Genomic DNA, 22,423 nt, shown 5'->3' with positions numbered 1-22,423 from the left:
TATATTTCACTCTGACCATTCACTTACATATTATTTCTATATACAATATTATAATATAATCTGCCTTTTAAGGAGATCTTGTTTTACATTTAATATACTAGAGATATGACTACTAACCAGATTTTAAAAATAGATGTTGCAGAGTTTTCAAAAAGCTAATGCAACTTAGTGAGGTATTTCCAGAATACTAATAACTGCAGAAAACCTCAGCTGCATTAATTATCATACAGCTGCTTTCTTTTTTTTTAAAAGCTAACCAATAGGTCTATCTTTTATAATGTTTATCAATATTCACGACATCTAAAAAGCAGACAGGGTTATACTTCAGGTCAAATAAAAAAATGGCATTTCTCAGCTTCACTCAAGGAGTTGGTACAGACAAAAGATCTAGGATTTGGTCAATGGTGATCTCTTCCATCACATTTTGTCTTCTTCCCTGTGTCAAAAAACAAAGACTATTAGGAACCTACTGTCTCCCTTCTCCCCTTCCCCCTAAAGTGAGGGAAAATGCAGCTAACCTAGCTCTGTTGGCCAAAAGTTTATTTAAATATTCAACAGGAATCCACCCCCAAAAAACTAAAAATCGTGGCATAAGGGATGGCAAGATATAGAAAACATACATGCAATGCTTTCCTTAATTTTTTTTTTCTCATCTGGGTATAGATGCTTTCAGTTCAGTTCAGTTCAGTCGCTCAGTCATGTCCAACTCTTTGCAACCCCATGAACTGCAGCACGCCAGGCCTCCCTGTCCATCAGCAACTCCCAGAGCCCACCCAAACCCATGTCCATTGTGTCAGTGATGCCATCCAACCATCTCATCTTCTATCGTCCACTTCTCCTCCTGCCCTCAATCTTTCCCAGCATCAGGGTCTTTTCAAATGAGTCAGCTCTTCACATCAGGTGACCAAAATATTGGAGTTTCAGCTTCAACATCAGGCCCTCCAATGAACACCCAGGACTTATCTCCTTTAGAATGGACTGGTTGGATCTGCTTACAGTCCAAAGGACTCTCAAGAGTCTTCTCCAACACCACAGTTCAAAAGCATCAATTCTTCGGTGCTCAGCTTTCTTTATAGTCCAACTCTCACATCCATATGACCTCTGGAAAAACCATAGCTTTGACAAGACACTCATTGGAAAAGACCCCGATGCTGGGAAAGCCTAAAGGCAAGAGGAAAAGGGGATGACAGAAGATGAGATGGTTGGATGGCATCACCAACTTGATAGACATGAGTTTGAGCAAATTCCAGAAGTTGGTGATGGACAGGGAAGCCTGGTATGCTGCAGTCCATAGAATCACAGAGTCAGACATGACTGACTGAACTGAAATGATAGATGCTTTACAATGCTGTTTTAATTTCTATTGTACAACAAAGTGAATCAGCTATATGTATACATATATTCCCTCTCTCTTGGACCTCCCCTCCTCCACCCAACCCCTATATCCCACCCTGTTAGGTCATCGCTGAGCAGCAAACTGAGCTCCATGTTCCATACAGCAGCTTCCCACTAGCTATCTATCTTACACATGGTAGCGTATATATATCAATTCCAGTCTCTCAGTTCATCCTCTCTCTATCCCCCGCCACATTCATATACCAATTCTCTACATCTGTGTCTCTATTCTTGCCCTGAAAATAGGTTTATCGGTACCATTTTTCTGGATTCCTTACATTTTAAAAGTTCAATCTATGTCAAAGTCCTGGCAGTCCAAATGAATATACACTTGGAAAATGAAAAGATTCTTAACATCTTCAGAATGTACTGCTCATGTATTAAAAAAAAAAAAAAAAGAAAAAACTTTAGGGAAAATAAGCTTAAGCAATCTCTTAGTAGTCAGCAACAACAATAAAGTAAAATATGAAACTGTAACTCTGATGGAACACAACTACAGATGAATAAATATCTTTGCATTCTGAAAAAGGAATGAGTAAAGAATTATATGTAAATTCACATGCAGAGCAAAAGCTATTAATGTAGTAAAATCTGAAAGAGAAAGTCAAATTCATAGCCTTGTTTATCTTAAAAGATAGGAAGAAAGCAAGCCTAGACAGATTTACAATTATGATTTCATTGGGTGGACAAAAAAGTTTTGATATATACTACACTGAGGAAACTCAGTTCTAATTCACTTTATTGAATTATGAAATAAATAATACTTTTTCCAAAACAACCTCATGTGACAACTGTTATTCAGAGGAATTATTACTAGGATTTACCATGCTTTTCTTAAACAGACCTCCACTTACAGATGCTAATAATCACTAAAATAATTAGTTGGCTATCATAATATTGATACATGCTCATAAAAGTTCATTTTATATGTATAAGCCCTAAAAAGCTTTATTAGAATAACAGTCATGTTCAATCTAGTAAAGATTGTTTTCATAAAATACCAAAAAATAAAGAAGAAAAGTTTCAGTAGTATTATTTTATCTCTGTGCTGTTGAGTAGAAAAATGGCTGATGGATTCACCAAAGAAAAAAGCATGTCTCCTCCTTGACCATTTACAGGAAGGATTCATTCTCATATACTTAGAAACATTAATGAAAGCTGAACATCTAGAGTGGAAGAAAAGGCCTCTCAAAAGCAGACTCACTATATCCAAGCCCACAGAGATTGACATAGATAAGCAGAATATCACCTTACTAACTTACAAGGAGAAATAACCTTCACAGGGACCCAGATACTAGAGTCTCAGCCATCAGCCCATTTCTCTAAGGGCAGATGGTCTCACCAATGGATGAAGAATTTCCTTTCTACACAACCATAGTTAACCAGCTCTTCTCCTGAGTGACACAGTATTCATCAGATCTAATCATACTTTAATCTAGCAAAGAGCTATAGGCCAAAGTGCAATTCAGTCACTTTGGAGATAGTTTTACACACCTATGCTTTATCCATTCTGTGCTTATCTCACCTTTAGAGGAATTTTTATTTCCCTTCTTCCTTACTTATATAAGCAACACTTTGGTCTATAAGCTCTCACACACTGCACTATCATTCTGCAGTGTAAGGATTATATTTGTAAAGCTTGGTACAATCAGTGGCATAGCCAGAAAAGATGTGGTAATAAAAAAGATTAGCCAAAAAACAGGGTTGAACAGCAAATTAAGAATTACAGATCAACTAGTTCCACCCTCTTAAGATTATCATATGTTTAACAGAGTGCAGTTCAACACTTAATACATATCTGCCAATACAAACTCTAGGTCAGCAAGCACATTTCAGGAGTAAGGATTTGGGAGCTGAATAGATCAAACATTTACTGAATGCCTCTTACCTCTAGACATATAACTAGATAAATGAGAACCTATTCTCTCATTAATTCCTTATAGACATAGGGTGGGCATTATCTCCATGAGCAGAAGAATAAGCTAAGCCTCTCCTTCCAAGTGTTCCTGAGACCTTGCTTTGTTAGCTAAGTTCTTCGTCTGCTCACATATTCTCTTCAGACTGACTTCTACAACTCACAATTATGTTCCACCCTCTCTTATCTTCAAAGTGCAAGTGAGCAATGCAGCAAACAAAAAACCAACCCTCACAGCCATCTATAACTCTCCTCTGGACACTGCCAAAAATTTATCTTGCTCTTCCCAACAAATGGGGAAATAATTTATACTTGCTGTCTGTTCTTACCCACCTCTCCTTCAATCACAAACCCTCTGCAATGATCTTTTTTGGCCAGTGCCAGTTTTCACTGAAACACTCTGGAAAAAGGTCACTAATTAGATTTGAACAAGAACTTCTGAAATACTCTTTCTTTGCTTCTATTTTAAAATCTAAGTGTTTTTCCTCCACACTCTGTGACCATATCTTTTTGTTTCCCTTTTCTTATCTGGATCCCTCAGAGTTCCTCATGAATTTATCCTTGGCTATTTTCTGTGCCTGTACTTTATGACTCCTCCTAGTAATTTAATCCATAACCTTGGCCTCAACCTCCACCCCAAAGATGCCAAAATCTGTATCTCTAGCCCAAATCCTCCCCATAGCTTCAGAAATCTATCTCCAGATCATACCCATGAGGAAGTGAAAGAAACGTCCTATACTGAATACAATACCTTTCCCATCATTTTTTTTAATGGTCCTCTAACACCATAAAATGATTCCACCATCCTCTCTATCACTCAGGTAACATATAATCAACTTGGATTTCTTCTCCTTTACTGTCCATCCACAATTTAGTCATTAGCTCCGAAATATTTTACTTTCTTACAACCTTCTCACCATTCCCATGGCTACTGCCTGGTGAGGTCCCTAACATCTTGCCAAGAGGCACCTAAGACTGGCCCCTCTTGCAGAACTTCTTATCCTCCATGTCCTACACCTGTTAACCACAAGAAAGTCCAAGCCCCAGAACCTGGCTCAAACTCACCTCTCTAGCTTTTTAGAAACTATATATTTGATTTATCTATTTGTCTGTACCAGATCTTAGCTTTGGTACACAGTATCTTCACTGCAGTATCTGGGAACTTTAGTTGGAGCGTACAAACTCTTAGTTGCAGCATGTGAGATCTAGTGCTCTGACTAGGGATCCATCCCAGGCTCCCTGCACTGCGAGCTTAGAGCCCTAGCCACTGGACCACCAGGGAAGTCCCCATACCGCTCCAGCTTTATTCATCAGAATTCCAGACCCCTCTTGTAAACCACATCAATACAACACCCATGCTTGTGCACACACACCAGATTTATCCTAAAGTTCATCCTCTTTCTGCTACACCTTTCAACACAATATTCAGGTCAGTGCCACATTGATCCAACACCTAATGGAGTCTCAGGAAGCCAATTTCAACCTCTTTGTTGACTGACCTGATCCACAATATGTTTTAAAACCAAGGCATGATTATAAAAATTGCAGAGTTCTCTTCTCAGTTAAGTGTCAACAGAAATAATTCTCACGTCGCCAGTTTAGATATGCCAAACCACAACTGCCAAACCACAACTTCCACCATAACAAGAATTATGGACACAGTGTATTATCATGTTCTTCACTGTCATAAATTAAGAAGCTTTCTATCTACATCCACCAGTAATAACAGGGCTCATACCTTACTATATGAGAACTTCTGAATTTCTTAGCAGTTTTAGCTCACGATAATAATAAACCCCTACACTGACAATAGAATGCTAATGTTACTAAGACTGTGAATACTGAATATGTGAGTATGTTGCTCTGAGGTACTAGCAAGCACTTCTGATATTCTATAACTTCCAGTGTCAAGAAGCAACTTAAATTTGATGCTGAGCCTTGAGAGCAAGGCCATGCATTCCCTCAGATAACATAACACTGCCTTCCATACCCAACTGGATACAAACATTGATGCAAATGTCACTAAAGATATATACAGTAACCGTTATACAAAACACATTTTAAGATATAATGAACTTACTATAAAGTGAAGAAAATGTAATTTTTCAAAAGAAAAAATCTTTCCTTTACAAAGAGGTCCTTTTCATTGTGGGACTAAGGAGAATGCCAAAATTCTTAACGTAAGCAGGTCATTTTATATATCATTCTCATTCTGTCAGCAAAACATGCATCTCTCCTTATTAATATTAAAATTTTCCCTAACAAATGGCCTTGAATTTGGCTATTTACCTGTAGAACATAGTTCATATCTATAGCTATGGATGATATATCTCAATGCCCCAAGCAGGAGAGACTGTAAGTAACATGCTTTAACTTCCTTATTCATTTTCTAACTTCTATACTACTAAAATTGTGTAGAAATTTGGATTAAACTTCCTTATACATTCTGACATCCTCCAAGTCTTTATTCAAATGTGACCTTCTCAATGAAGCCTACCCTGTTTAATATGACAACCTGCCTTCCTTTCCCCTCAACCTATTCCTCTAATCCCCTTATCCTGCTCTGCCTTTTCTCTAGAGCACTTATTACCTTCCAAAAGGCAGTGTAATTCACTCACTTTTTAACTTTACTACTACATATATTCTCCACCACAGAAAAGCATTCTGGGAAGACAGTAATCTTTGGCTGTTGCTCATTTCTCATCCCAAGTAACCAGATCAGCATCTGGTTTTGAATAGGTACTCAAATATACATTGGTTGTATATTAAATACATAATTTCATTTCACCTATTTGTCTGAACTGGTTAATAAGCAGTAATCTATGATGAAAATGGTACTTGTAAGATGGGAACGTTCCCATGGTCAGCACCAGAGAAGTCAACCTTATTATATCGTCTCGCATATCATACAGCCCACCACCCAGTGCTACGTGCTCAATCGCTCAGTCGTGTCCAACTCTTTGCAACCCCATGCACTGTAGCCCGCCAGGCTCCTCTGCCCATGGGATTTTTTGAACACCACTCAGTACCCTTCTCCAGGGCTCCAATTCCCACAGCGGAGATAGCACTGACATAAGGGCTGCTGACTGGTCAGGAGACATGCAGGCTTTCAGGGTAACTTCATTATTGTTGTGTGTTCCTCTGAGCACTCTGTTCCAATACTTTCTCCTTTCCACAACTCCAACTTTTTAGTCTATAAAATGAAGGATCTAGATGGTAAGTACAAACACTGTATTATTCTAACAGTATAGCTTGGGAAGAACAGCTAACGCTCTTGCAAGCAAAGGGATAAAGGAAGAAAAAATATAGAAGAGATATATGGCATAAAGCAGGGGTGCACAACAGCCTTTTTAAAAAGAAAGAAGACAAAAGCACAGGAAACTAAAATAAAGGAGAATAGTTTATAAAAGAAGAACTGTAGGAATTTAACCCATATCACTTCAACCACTCACGACGGCCTAAAGAGATGACCTGGTCCTAAATGAAAATATGTGTGCAGAAGCACTTAACTAAAATTAAGTTTAATATGTTGAATATAAGGTTTTATTATTATTATTATTGTGTGTGTGTGTGCATGTGCACACTCAGTCATGTCTGACTCTTGTGACCCCATGGACTTTAGCCCTCCAGGCTCCTCTGTCCATGGAATTTCTCAGGCAAGAATATGCAATGGGTTGCCATTTCCTCCTCTAGGAGATCTTCCCAACCCAGGGATCAAACCCACATCTCTAGTGTCTCCTGCACTGGCAGGCAGATTCTTTACCACTGTGCCACATGTTATCATTATTAAGGGATTTTTCATTAGAGTACTCAAATAAACCAAATGGCTTTTTTCATAATGAATTTTAGTACTAATTATAAAATTTTAAATTTGTTTTAAAAGTCTATAATAATAAATACTCAAGCAAATAATTTTGTAATAGAGCAATATTACAGAATGTTGAGGCTTTGTCACTATCTACATTCAGGCTGACACAGAGGCAACAAAATTATCTTGGCTGATGACACCTTTGGGTGAGTTGTGCTGGTGGCAGTTCCACACACATGGTGTGGCCTCCTTTGGCTCTATTCTGGTGAGTGCTCTAATGAAAGCAGAAGGTCCGTCTCTTAATACAGTACTTTCAGAGACTTTCGCTATAATAACAACTATCTTAAAGCACATTTTCGAAATGCCAGGCCCGGTTCTAAACATGTTACATACTTTAAGCCAGTCAATCCTTAGAACAGCAATGTGAAGGTGCTGCTATCATTAGCTCATTTTCAGGATGAATAAACTTACTTTTCTAAAGTGACACTGCTAGTAACTGAAAGAACTGGAATTCAAACCTATGCAAACATTAGAATAGACATCCTACCTCTTTAAATCTAGATAAGAATATATAAGAGGTGTAATACAATATGTGTAACAATAATTGATCACTTACTCTGTAGCAAGCCTTTCTCTGATTTCTCCATACACATCATCACATTTAATCTCCACACAATCCCAGGAGGGAGAAATCACCATTCTCTCCACCATTTTCAGATTAGGACACTGGGCCTCTGGGAGGTTAAGTACTTGCACAAGTTCATATCTCTAAATTTCCCACCTCTATCTGTTGAACAATGCTTCTTTCCTCCTTTCTATCTAATGGCCTCATTCTTGCATTATAATAGCATGGCACAGTCACCATTACCTCCTCAGTGCTATACATTCAAATAAACTCCTATCCAGGTATTGTACATTGCAATGCAGATATCTGACACCACAGGTACCTTATGTTTATCATTTACCATGTCCTAGGCAGTGAGATTGCTCTAGGGGATAAAATGTAGAACACAGATACTATTTGTGGAAAATACAATAAGTAGATAGCGACAAAAAGCCTTAAGAAATGCTACAGCAAAGAAAGTGCAGTTGCTAAGAAATGCAGAAAAGGATAATCTTATCCAGATTTGGGAGCTGAGTGACATCTAAACTGAGTCCTAAATGATAAGCCTGAAATCACCCAGTGAAGAGGGAAGGGTGGAGAGATGGAAGTACAGTAAAGTATACCGGGAAGAAAAGAAAAGACCAAGGCCAAACTCAGGCTTCCCTGGTGGCTCAGATGATTAACAACCTGCCTGCAATGCAGGAGACCAGAGTTCGATCCCTGGGTGAAGAAGATCCCCAGAAGAAGGGAATGGCTACCCACTCCATCAGTATCCTTGCCTGGAGAAGTCCATGAACAGAAGAGCCTGGCAGATAACAGTCCATGGGATAACAAAGAATCGGACACAGCTAAGTGACTAATGCTTTCACTTTCAAGGCCAAACTCTGGGAGAGGCTTTGTTTTTGTGTTTTGTCCCCTCCCAATACCCTCCATAAATTATTTCCCTGCATGAATTACTAGCTAGCGGCCTCTTCATTCTACAAAACCTCTCACCTGGAATCATAAGATGTCTTCCAACTTTAATTTCTGTCCTACCCAGCCTCCAGAGAAGATAAGCATAACAACCACCTCACATGGAGGCACATGAATCTACCCTTATTGCAAGAAACTGCTTATCTGGCATGCCTGAGTTCAGTCCTGCACACACGGAAACCATCGTCTCCTAGAGACAGAACAATCCTCACATTGGACCATTTTATCCAACTGGGCTGCTGCCTCAGTCTCCTTGTATAGCACAAACAACACCTGCTTGGGCTGGGGGACTGCCTGGGACAGTGCCCAAGCCAACTAACCTAGTTCTTATCAGTACTTCTCTCCAGGAAACTACTGGCTTTCATCTAGGACTAAAATCTTTGCAACCTATCTGCAAGTTTGATAAGCCTCAAGATATTATTAGGCATATCATGATATAAACTTCTAATTAGTGCACAATAAATATTTTGTTGAATGGTTAAATAAAGCTCTACTACTATGAAACTCGTGTGACAGGTGGTTGGGCTCAACAATAATACATTTTTTACAAATCATAACATACAAATAAAAAAACAACAACAGGGGTGAAAGGGTTTTAGGAAATTGGGGAAACGACCTTACTACAGTTTCTTAACAACTTATGCAGTGAAGCCCACATTAGAAATTCAGAAAAGATAAGGAAAGACTGAAACATCTGGAATATTTTCACAACACTTGACAGTTCTACTAAGTACTGTTTCATTTAACCAAACTGGGTCTAATGCTGATGATCTGAAAGAATTTACATGCAACAGAGCAACAACAATAACAAAGCAGAATGCCTATCAGACGATGAGGACTCACTAGGTGCTGAGAACGGTGCCAAGGGATTCTGCAGACAGTATTAGCTGCTTGTCATTCACCTCCCTTTTCCTAAGTAGCAGAAACTTCACATTGTTCAGAGTAAGAATACACTTATTTAAAAATTACTTAATTCCCCAGACACCCCTCTAGCTAGGAGTGGTCCTATGACTCACCACTGTTGAAAGACACAGAAACTGAGTATTTTCTAGAAAAGTTTTCCTCTACCTTTACTAGTTCCAATACCTCCACACAACTTTTTCTCCTTCTTCCCATGGCTGATGTGAAGGCCAACTATGAGAATACACAGGATGTAAGAGCAACATGACTAGGCTTAAGCAATAGGAGCTTCCGGTCTCACTGTCATCAAAAACATTTTACACTAGCACTGGACTACTCACTTCTGGAACTATTTTTGCATGAAAAAAATCAAAACTATATTTAGTTAAATCTCTAGGTATTTGCATGCATTGTCTTATCTGGATTTTTACTTTGTTGAATTGGCAATATTCTTATTCTAGGAGCCTGGTAAAGTTAAAATGCCTCTATGGCAATATTCAGGGCTTCCCAGGTATCAGAGTGGTAAAGAATCCACCTGCCAATGCAGGAGACACAAGAGATGTGGGTTTGATTCCTCGGTCAGGAAGATACCCTGGAGTAGGAACTGGTGACCAACTCCAGTAATCTTGCCTGGAAAATTCCATGGACAGAGGAGACTGGTAGGTTATAGTCCATGGGGTCACAAGAGTTGGACACAACTGAGCACATGGCAGTATTTTAACTACTACAATACTAAGGGGAAATTTTATTAGTCACTATTATTTAATAGTTTTCTTCTTTTCTTATTGTCATACCACTTCTAATTTATTCCCACCTCTCTACTTCTCTTTACTTCTAAGGCTTCCTGATTATCTACCCATTCTTGGATAAAATAGTTACATGTTATGATAATTTCTAAATTCATTCAATAGCAAGTTAACAAATATCTTCCTTAGCTAAAATGAAAATAATAAAAATATACCAAAATTTAACAATGTAACTTCTAATTACCTAACAATGACACCTCTGCTGATTTGTCCTTGATTCTCTCTCAAAACATGTCATATGGTATACAGTGATTTAAAATCCTAAAATGATGCCTTCTTTAAAGAATTATAAAAATTAATATTTACTGTTTTTATTGTGGACCAAACTGTGCTATAAGTTTTAGATATATAGTCTCACGAATCTTAATACTATGGATGTAAGTACTATTTAGTATTCCCAACTTGCAAGAGACACAGGAAAGTGCAAATATCACCTAACTAGCCATTGCCAGAGCCACAGCCTATACTTTGGACATTTTGACTTCCACACATTATTCAGCCCTCACATAAATATCTGATACCAAAATAAGTTTTTTAAAAATACATTCTGAATTTTCGATTCATACTCATTTGATGTTAGCCTGGCTTCTTTTTCACATATTTACAAATTAAAATTAATACATGTATGGTTGAAAGAAAAAATTAAGTTAAAAAAGTCATATGTCCAGTGTGAATCTGAGACATCTACATTACATTTCAAATGTACAAAATCTTATCCACAAATTCAAGTTTTCTCAAAACAATATTATGAAGCAAATAATGTCTAGATATGACTACCTGAATAACTCTTTTCATTGCCTAATTACTACCTATTTGAAAGATTTTCCTCAAAGATGTACTAGCTATATGACTCGATTTGCATAAGCTATTTTACATCTGCTCAGAATTTAGTTAATAGTAGTTTACCAACATTAATTTCCAGATTTGATAACTGAACTATAGTTACTGTTTTAGGCTGTTCAAGCTACTATAGCAAAATACCAGAGATGTCAGTGGCTTATAAAAGTAGAAATTTATTTCTCACAGTTCTGGAGATAGAACTTCTAAGTTCATGGTGCAGTGATTCAGTGTTTGGTAGGGCTTCCTGGTTCATAGATGGTAGTCTTTTCACTGTGGCTCGGGAGAAGGCAATGGCACCCCACTCCAGTACTCTTGCCTGGAAAATCCCATGGACAGAGGAGCCTGGAAGGCTGCAGTCCATGTGGTCGCTGAGGGTCGGGGACACGACTGAGCGACTTCACTTTCACTTTTCACTTTCATGGAGAAGGAAATGGCAACCCACTCGTGTTCTTGCCTGGGGAATCCCAGGGACGGGGGGAGCCTGGTGGGCTGCTGTCTATGGGGTCACACAGATTCGGACACGACTGAAGTGATTTAGCAATAGCAGTAGGGAGTTCTGAGGGGTCTCTTTCATAAGACCGTAAATTCCATTGGTTTATGAGGCTCCACCTTCATGACCTAAGACCTCTTACGGGCCTCATCTCCTAATACCATTACATTAGGTATTAGGATTTCAACACATGAAATTTAGGACACCTTCAAACCATAGCAATAACATTAGGGGACACTAATTAAGGAGTATATGGGAACTCTTCTATTATTTTTACAACTTCTAAGTTGAAATTGATCCAAAATAAAACATTTAAGAAAATTGCCAGTTCTTTTAACAGAAAATTTTAGAGTAGCTTGCTGAGCAGTCCAGATGTCACAGAACATCAAATGAAGACCATTTCAAATATTCTGAGCTTTAGAATACCAGCATAACATAGCTTCTACTGGCTGTGTTTAACAATTAGGGCTTATTAACCTTTGATTTTTGACAAAGGAATGGTTTTACAAAGATAGAGCCATGAATGAAAAATGAAAACCTAAGTGCTACATTTGAACCTGAGAAGCAAAACACTGTATCTCATTAGTTATACAATTCCAAGGTTCAGTTCAGCCAAGGGCAGAATTAAAGAATAGATTATACTTTTCCATTAGGATTGTAATATAATTCTAAAAGAAAAGAAACACTTACAGGAAATACATTGCCATAAGAAAAGGTTAAAATTCCCCACTCCATCTTTGCCAGATATCTTTGCTAAGGCAAAATAAAGTTTTACCTCTTCATTCATCAATGTGCATTTATGAAGCATGTATTATATGCTAGTATTGCCATTCATGTTGAGCTCCAGAAAACAAAATCTTAAATAAAAATATTATCATTTTGATATATAACTTGCTCCCAAAGCACAAATTAGTAAAATAATCTAGTTTTAAATACCTAAAAGAGTTAAATTTGGTTTCTCAGAAGGGTATATTTTCTGTTTCTTCGTCACTGAGCTTAAATAATCTCAATTTACAAAGATAATGAGGCTCTACTTTCATATACCTTTAAATTATTCTGAGGATTGAAGACAAGAGTTGGATTTTATAGGCTATCTACCTTCCATTAATTTTTTCTAATTGACACCCACATTTCTCCAGAGTGAGTTGAAATGACAACTTCATGCCGCATTCCCACCTGAGCTGTCCCTCTAGTTGTTTGCTAGGCAATTTGCAGTCAAAGTAGAAAATCTCTCAGGGTTTTCCCCTCCTCCATCTTCTCATAAAGTGATGCCAATAAACAAAGGTCAAATATATCCTACTTTATAATTCAGAGATTATTCACCTAAGTAGTGGTATTTGCATTTCACCTAAAGTCATAAATCTAAAATGAGTCCCATAAAATGAATGAATTTCTGCTATCCACTCATCAAAATCTCAGCTCTATCAATGACCCTGAAGCTAAAATAATCATATATGCACAAAAAACAAGAGATTTCTGACCATGTGGAAACCAATGTGATATTTCAAAAAAAAAAAAAGACTTTTCCTACCACACTTCAAAGTGAAATGATTTATTTACTGTTACAAATTCTAACATGTGTCCAGTTACAGCTAATATAGATTCTCAGTGTTTTCTTTTAAAGAAGTGGTCCTTAAGCTCAGCCACTAGGATAACTACAGATACTGAGACACCCATCACCAAGCTAAGAGGAAAAGTTGTGCTAAGGTTGGATGGAAAACATGATAATTATAATTGGGTTTAGAAATGTTGATGTTTATATGCTGATATTTGAATTGAAAAGGAACAATAAAGAACTAACTCTAAGCTAGACAAAGTGACTCTCCTATAACCCATGAGGAGTCATTATAAATTCTAGGTAGTTATTCTGGGGGAGACAAAGAATAAGGGTGGGGAGCACTCTGAGAGGCTGTTAGAGAAAAATGAGAACTTGAGAGCTACTAGCAAAAAAAAAGTCAGATAACAAGATGGTAGAAAACAGTGATGGAAAAGATGTTATTAACAAATGAAACCAGGGGAACAGTCAGTGGATTTTCACTCTGACCATAGGCCAGGAAAAGCAATAGATACATAGGACTGAATCCAAATAACTGGATGAGCCAGAGTTCTTGCTGGAAGACCAATTTTGATTGTTGACTAGGGCTCAGAAGAAACGGCCCTGCTCCTCTAAGAATGAACTAAGCTCAGCTCTGGAATTAAATTGGATGTCACTAAAAGAGCAAAGGAAGTAAAAAGAGATGCCTAAAAAACCAGATGCCTGTTAAAATATATGAAGCTACATACAGCTAGGGTGAACAACAAGGTGATATTTGTAATTATCTGCACAGAGAAACACTGACTATGGTATTAGGACTATTTTTCCCTAGCAGAGGATAGTTAAGTGATATTATATTGCCTGGGGACAACACTGAGGTTAAGGAAGATGAGGCAGAAAGGATAATGCCCCTAACAGCATAGAGATAAGAAGGGAAGAAATGGGAAAACCAGACATTGACCCAGCAACTACATAAAACTGGACATGTTCCGAAAAGTTTCAGTCTTACATAGCCCTTTCAGCCACAGGGCTATCAACTCCAGGAAGGTGTGTTTGATTGGAAATTAACTAGCCCATAGTATCTGCCAGGAAATGACTCATGTCATATCATGATACCAGAAGAACATCCATACATTTCAAGTTTCTGGCCACTACTATATCAAATTATAATCAGTTTTAAAAGAACAAAAGAGTGGATTCTACATTCATGTAGAATACATTGTCAACAAAGACCTAAATAAAGGCTCTTAAATAAATTTTAGATATGTATGTCCACCCCAAAAATTATAACTATGGAAAATAAACATATTTAAAGTTTTCTCAAAGCTGGAAAAAAAAGAGTAATGATAAAGACTTTGTTAGATATGAAATTCTCATCAGATCCATCTTTGAGACCCCACTTAGATATTCACGCAAGGATTATTTTTGGAAATAAAAAATTAAAGTATGATTTGTAAACAGTATTTAAAAATAAGTTATAATTTACCAATAAAAAAGTTATGAGTGAAAAAAGTACTGACCACTTAAAACAAAGCAGCAGCAAGAGTTTTAAAAGAGAGGGTGGCAAATGTAAAGACACTTACCTTTTTTCCTATCACATTTTTGATTGCAATATTTGGAGATTTCTTCAGATGCATTTAAAGTCTGGGATCTGATAGTATTTGCCCTTGGAAGCCGATTGCTTGGTTCTAGATTGTCATTTCTATTGTGCTTCAAAAGGCATAGGGAGGCAGGCAGAAACTAGGCAGTATAAGAATGACAAGGTACCTCAAAGAAACCTACTCTTCTGCCCGAACAATCAGTAAGTCACAAACACTCAGACATACACCCTCAGCACAGTAGGAAGAAAATAAAAATCAAATACAGGTTGTTACCCCATAGTGTGTGGGCAAAACACCCACAATTGTTGGCATATGAATCTTAACCACAAGTAGAGGCATTTGACTGACACCACCACTCACCAATCTGGTTCTACACCTACATTCAAAACCACTGTGTTCCAGGAGAAGCAAAAAGAATTGTTTTATTTCTCTCTCAAAGTCACTGAAGCGGCAAGACCAATGAGAAATCCATAAAAGGACAATTTTGCATCACTCTCTTCTCACTGCTCAAATTGTACTACTAGTCATAACTTCAGAAAGACCATTAAATATGCTTTCTGCTCTTCTCTCAAACTTCCATAATAAAAGTAAAAAGAGATAAATTTATACCTATGATTTCCCCCTTCTTCCTTGGCATCCCAATCTCTCTCCAAAGAGATTTTTGTGATGTTTCCAACCAATTTCCTAACTACCAATTAAGAACACTTTAAAACTTGCTTTCTGAAAAGGACACAAAACTGAGATAAGAGTTTGACTCAAAAAAAATAATAATAATAATCTAAGACACATCCTTAAGAATTATTCTTAGAGGTAGAAATAAAATTGCAACTCAATCTTTATTTTCTATATTTCCTCTATGAATAGCCTAGACAAGCATCTGCATAAACTGGAACAATCAATTTGTTCTGGCAATTATTACAGCTCATAGAAATTTTGGGTCTGCTGCACTGGAGGCAGATTCCTTACCCTCTGAGCCACATTTAGAAGGCTCCAACAATTTTCCCTACAGGCATTCCATGTATTTGATAAAAATCAACAATTGCAACCATAATATCAAACCCCTCACTACAACTCCTGTATACAACAATAGTGGAGGCCCAGTGTGTTTGTGTGTGTGTGTGCTTAGTCGTGTCAGACTCTTTGAGACCCCATGGTCTGTAGCCCACCAGGCTTCTCTGTCCATGGGATTCTCCAGGCAAGAATACTAGAGTGGGCTGCCATGCCCTCCTTCAGGGGATCTTCTCAACCCGGGGAATGGACTGAAGTCTCTTGCATCTCCTGCACTGACAGGTGGATTCTTTATCACCGTGCCATCTGGGAATCCCTTAAGACAGCACATAAATTCAAAACTTTTATCAGTTCAGGAAAGTATGACATTGTTAATACTTTCTTAAGAAGATATTATTCATTTTATGGTCTGAGATTTTTCTTTCCACCTTCCCTGACTGCACAATAAAAAGACAAAAACATATAAACTCATTACTTACCAACTTGGTCCTGAAACCTATCATCCTTTTCTGCCATTCTTCTCCCTGGCATTTCTAATGGAGCTTGAAAATAACTTTTTTTTTCCTGGCCTAACATCTTATTTTATTTTGTTGTATTAGGTTGATTTTTGTTTTCATTTAGTATTTTATCTTATACATCATTCTCTAAGAAATCAGCACAGCTCAAGATGCAGTTTCTCTTAACTAAAGCCACTGAACAAAAGAGAACAGGGAATCTTTAAAGTATTAATATTTAAATTTCTCACAAGAATTACAACATTTTTTTTAAATAAGTTTAGGTTTGGGAGGGAAAAAAAAATCTTGGCCACGTCACAGCATTATATTTGGAGAATAAATCACCCAATAGTGTCTTAACAAGTAGCCTCAAGACTATATACGATTAACACAAACCTACATGGACATATAATCTAAATGAAAAGTAGAATTTAACTCAATGCCTCCAGAGGAGAAAAAGAAGCAAACTTCATAAAAATAAAAAATCTAAATGGCTTCTCCGCAATTATGGTTATGATGAAATTGGCTCAGCATGGTTTTAACCACATAGAAGATTAATATTTATTTTCAACAAATGTAGCTAGAAAAATGTTATTATATCCTCTCCTTTTTTCACTAGGAGCATGCTGATTGAAATGGATTCATTTATCTAAGCTGACAGCTAGACAAAACTATATTGTGAATATTTTTTATCTTTGATTAAATAAGAACTTAGCAACATCTGGTTTGCTACAATTACCCAAAATTATTCAAAATAAGTTCTTTTTTGATATACTTAACTATGTCATTCTGTGTTTAACAGTTCTTTTTAATACAACATTCAGAAAAAACAATAAAACAATTACAGAATAAAATATTAATTCCAATGAAAGACTCAAAAACTTATGGAAAAATTACTAATTCATGTTTAGAGCAGGCAGGATTATAAATAATATTAGATATTCAATTACCCAGAAGAAGAACTTAGGGTTTTTACTTGCATTCAAAAAGTCCTTTTAGTTGTCAAGAGAGTTTTAAAATTGCAACTCTTCTACCCAGTACAATTAGAGAATAGAGAATATCTTAAATTGAAATGGACTTCCTTGGTGGCTCAGATGGTAAAGCGTCTGTCTACATTGCAGAAGACCTGGGTTCAATCCCTGGTTTAGGAAGATTCCCTGGAGAAGGAAATAGCAACCCACTCTAGGACTCTTGCCTAGGAAATCCCATGGACTGAGGAGCTTGGTGCACACTATTTTCCATGGGGTTTTAAAGAGTCGGGCTCCAATGAGCGACTTCACTTTAAATTGAAAGAGCAGTTCTTCATGAGGATACAAGTACTGACATACTACAAGGCTACCTCTGAAGAACAAGTTCTCACAAGCTAAGTACAAAGGGTACCAAGCCCTAGTTCTTACACATCTGCAATTGTTCTCAGAATACTTGGCTACAAAATATTTTTGAAAACTGTACTGCTCTTATTATGCATACCAACTGTACAATTTTTTTTCAAAACCGCCAATAATTTTGGTAACTATTACCTAATTATAATTCCCCATTGCTTCAGGTTTTTATAAAACTGTATTCCATTCAACACTGAGTTCATACCCTATTCTTCCTAAGAGTTAATTCTTTATGAGAGTAATGCTATTTTCTTAAGTTGTCCCTTTTTAAAATAAGCAACTTTCTTCAAATTTTAAAATGTTTCTTTTTTTAGGCTTTCATTTGTATCTCATAAACTACTAGATAATCATTCCTTTCATAGTAAGTCAGAGATTAAAAAAAAAAATAGTATGGTATATATGAAGGAACACGACAAAATAATCCCAAATGGAAGGCCATGAAGATTGAAGACAAGATGTAAAGTGATGTCAATCTTGCAAAAATTTTGGGATTTAAGGATAAAAAGAGATGGCTTGAACCACCATGTTTCACTCCTTGCTACATGCAAGCGTGACAGTATCTATTTTTCCCATCTGACTCTCATATGCAATATATAAACCTTGTATTATATAACAGAAACTAATCTAATTATCATAATATCACTGTGAAATAGATATCATTAAACCATTGATACAGAGAGTAAACTGAGACTCAAAAAATGACCCAAAATCACACAGCTCTTACTTGGTATGCAGCTCTAAAGTTTAGACTTAAGTTCATCTGACTCTAAAGTCTATGTTCTAAAACAGTAAGTCTCATGGACACAGTCAAGTTATTAGAGGTTATACTATTAATTTTTTAAATCACCCAAGATATATTTCATGAATGATGCTTACCTAGCAACTATAACTCCATCCTTAAAAAAAAATAACCTATCAATATAAAACATAAACTCTATTTACATAATCACCTACTCTAGGTTATCAAAAGACTAAAAGCAGTCCCAACTATAAATGAAATTATATTTCCATACAAGTATAAGACAAGAAGACAAATAATCAAACGACATTGGAGAAAGCAATGGCAACCCACTCCAGTACTCTTGCCTGGAAAATACCACGGATGGAGGAGCCTGGTATGCTGCAGTCCAGGGGGTCACGAAGAGTCGGATAGGACTGAGCGACTTCACTTTCACTTTTCACTTTCACGCATTGGAGAAGGAAATGGCAACCCACTCCAGTGTTCTTGCCTGGAGAATCCCAGGGATGGGGGAGCCTGGTGGGCTGCCATCTATGGGGTCGCACAGAGTCAGAAAAGACTGAAGTGACTTACCACGGCAGAGTGTTATAAATTCTATAAAAGAGATTTTTTTTTTCTAATTTTATTTTATTTTTAAACTTTACATAATTGTATTAGTTTTGCCAAATATCAAAATGAATCCGCCACAGGCATACATGTGTTCCCCATCCCGAACCCTCCTCCCTCCTCCCTCCCCATACCATCCCTCTGGGCCGTCCCAGTGCACCAGCCCCAAGCATCCAGCATCGTGCATCGAACCTGGACTGGCAACTCGTTTCCTAGATGATATTTTACATGTTTCATTGCCATTCTCCCAAATCTTCCCACCCTCTCCCTCTCCCACAGAGTCCATAAGACTGTTCTATACATCAGTGTCTCTTTTGCTGTCTCGTACACAGGGTTATTGTTACCATCTTTCTAAATTCCATATATATGCGTTAGTATACGGTATTTATGTTTTTCCTTCTGGCTTACTTCACTCTGTATAATAGGCTCCAGTTTCATCCACCTCATTAGAACTGATTCAAATGTATTCTTTTTAATGGCTGAGTAATACTCCATTGTGTATATGTACCACTGCTTTCTTATCCATTCAGCTGCTGATGGACATCTAGGTTGCTTCCATGTCTTGGCTATTATAAACAGTGCTGCGATGAACATTGGGGTACACGTGTCTCTTTCCCTTCTGGTTTCCTCAGTGTGTATGCCCAGCAGTGGGATTGCTGGATCATAAGGCAGTTCTATTTCCAGTTTTTTAAGGAATCTCCACACTGTTCTCCATAGTGGCTGTACTAGTTTGCATTCCCACCAACAGTGTAAGAGGGTTCCCTTTTCTCCACACCCTCTCCAGCATTTATTGCTTGTAGACTTTTGGATCGCAGCCATTCTGACTGGTGTGAAATGGTACCTCATAGTGGTTTTGATTTGCATTTCTCTGATAATGAGTGATGTTGAGCATCTTTTCATGTGTTTGTTAGCCATCTGTATGTCTTCTTTGGAGAAATGTCTATTTAGTTCTTTGGCCCATTTTTTGATTGGGTCGTTTATTTTTCTGGAGTTGAGCTGTAGGAGTTGCTTGTATATTTTTGAGATTAGTTGTTTGTCAGTTGCTTCATTTGCTATTATTTTCTCCCATTCTGAAGGCTGGGAGATAAATATAAAATTTATAAATATAAAAGAGATATTTAAAAAGTGTTATGGGAAATTAGAAAACAGAATACAAGGGGAAAATATAGTATTTAAATTGTTAATGAAGTGTATAAGGGGCAAAATGTCTTAGAAGTTCTTAAATAATATCCTGTCAACATTTTTGCATTTGTCACTCAGACTATCACACCACTGTAGTGTTGCAATAAACCTATAGTACTGTCTTTTCAGGTGTCATTAAAACAGGAATTCCTTTGAATGACTTTGGGCTCCCTAGTAGCTCAGAAGGTAAAGAATCTTCCTGCAATGCAGGAAACCCAGGTTCAGTCCCTGGGTTTGGAAGATCCCCTGGAGAAGGAAAAGGCTACCCACTCCAGTATTCTTTCCTGGAGAATCCCCATGGATAGAGGAGCCTGGTGGGCTACAGTCTATGAGGTCACAAAGCGTTGGGCACAACTGAGTGACTAAGCACAGCACAGCATATTAGAGTTGAAAGGGGTATCATATAATACAAACTCCCTTCTTATACATAAAGCTCTGGACTACACTTCCCAACTGAGAAGGGGTGAGGCAGAAGCTTAGACTCTCATCTAACTGGTCTCTTCACATCCCCTCACTAAGCCTCCCCCAATGACATCTACACAGAAGAGCCAACATGATCTTTGTAAAATGAAAATCTGATCTTGTTATTACTCTGCTTCAAACCTTTAGGGCCTCCCTGGTAGCTCAGATGGTAAAGCGTCTGCCTACAATGCGGGAGACCTGGGTTCGATTCCCAGGTCAGGAAGATCCCCTGGAGAAGGAAATGGCAACCCACTCCAGTACTCTTGCCTGGAAAATCCCATGGACCGAGGAGCCTGGTAGGCTACAGTCCATGGGGTCGCAAAGAGTTGGACACAATGGAGTAACTTCATGTAACTTCACTTCACTTCAAACCTTTCATGATTTTCCCACTGCTCCTGGGATAAAATCCAAAATACTTAAAAAAAGAAAAAGAAACCTATAAACTCTGGACTCGTACTTACTCCCTTAGCTATATTTCATGCCTCTCTCAATCCTGATGTTCCAGCACAAGAACCTTCCCTGAGTTCTTCACAGGAGCTGAGCTCCAGTCTCACTCTAGGCCTTGAGACTGGAGGATCCCCTCTGCAGGAAGATTGTCTGCTTAGCCAGTTCTTACAAATCCTCCAGGGCTTGGTAAGGTGAGAAAAACATTTACCTGGAGTGCCTGAGATTCTTGGGGCAATTATTCTATTTACTTTTTTCTAATCTCTATCACTATTCTGTTTAATTTTATCATACAGGAAGTACACAGTAAAATGTTGATAAACGGATGCAAAAGATTAATGATTCCAAAGTTACTATCTTCTTATTATAGCATTTGTCCTATATTAATTTTTTTATTCTAAGATAATTTTCTTAAACCACACTTATTTATCTTTTCATTCATAGACTTTAATATCATTTTTTTGTAGAACTTACTTCATTGTTACTTTATTAACATTCAATGATTTGTTCTAAATAACAGTAAAACCAGTTTTATCATCATATACTGTGGAAAGCTTTCAAAAAATAAATAACAAGCTTAATCCTCACAGTGGAGAGATGCTAGAGAAAATCTGTCTTTACTAAATGATTATACTATATCTCTCTTAACAATCATTTTCCATATTGATGTATTACTACTTTTCTTTGACAAGTAAAGAGTTGTAACCACTGCCAAACTATCGAACTGGTATTCCTAAAACTAGTTCCTCCATTTCTAAAGTTTCAGAAAAAAGACACCACACACTTACTAAGACAATGGGCAAGGGGAGAAGTTAGGATAAAAATGAACAGAAACCAACCTTCTGGAGTAAAACTCTCTCCCGGTCACACACACACAGATACACATGCCTAAAGCTAAACTAGGAAATTGTGGTTTCAGTATCCACACATATTTTAAGTACTCTCCTCATCTCAAATCTACAGTGCCTGATCATACTTTATGGTCATTAGACAGTTTATGACATTCTGAAATTTAGCATCATAGCCAGACAACTGATATTAAACCATTCTCTGTGTTAACTCAGGTAAAATGAACAATTCAGGTGTGTTGTAATGTGTTGTCTCTACTGTCAAATCAAGGTAACTATGCTCGATTTTCTTCCCTTTACTCACCTCTATTAACCTCCTCCACTTGAACATGCTTGGGTCTGTGATGAGCTCTTCTGATGACAGAATGTGAAGGAAGCAGTGAACCAGCACGT

At 37.4% G+C, this 22,423-nt stretch overlaps 1 protein-coding gene and 1 non-coding gene across 22 annotated transcripts in view; one reads left to right on the top strand and one right to left on the bottom strand.

Moving 5' to 3' along the window:
• The window catches only part of ADGRL3 (adhesion G protein-coupled receptor L3), a 943,166-nt gene that overhangs the window by 904,411 nt on the left and 16,332 nt on the right, over positions 1–22,423 (bottom strand). The window lies entirely within an intron of this gene.
• On the top strand, positions 20,890–20,962 carry TRNAC-ACA (transfer RNA cysteine (anticodon ACA)). Its single transcript has one exon. It is a non-coding gene; the product is annotated as a tRNA-Cys (tRNA).

Source organism: Bos indicus, chromosome 6, assembly GCF_029378745.1.
Source record: "Bos indicus isolate NIAB-ARS_2022 breed Sahiwal x Tharparkar chromosome 6, NIAB-ARS_B.indTharparkar_mat_pri_1.0, whole genome shotgun sequence".
Classification (NCBI taxonomy): Eukaryota; Metazoa; Chordata; class Mammalia; order Artiodactyla; family Bovidae; genus Bos; species Bos indicus.
This window is presented reverse-complemented; position numbering and strand designations above follow the sequence as displayed.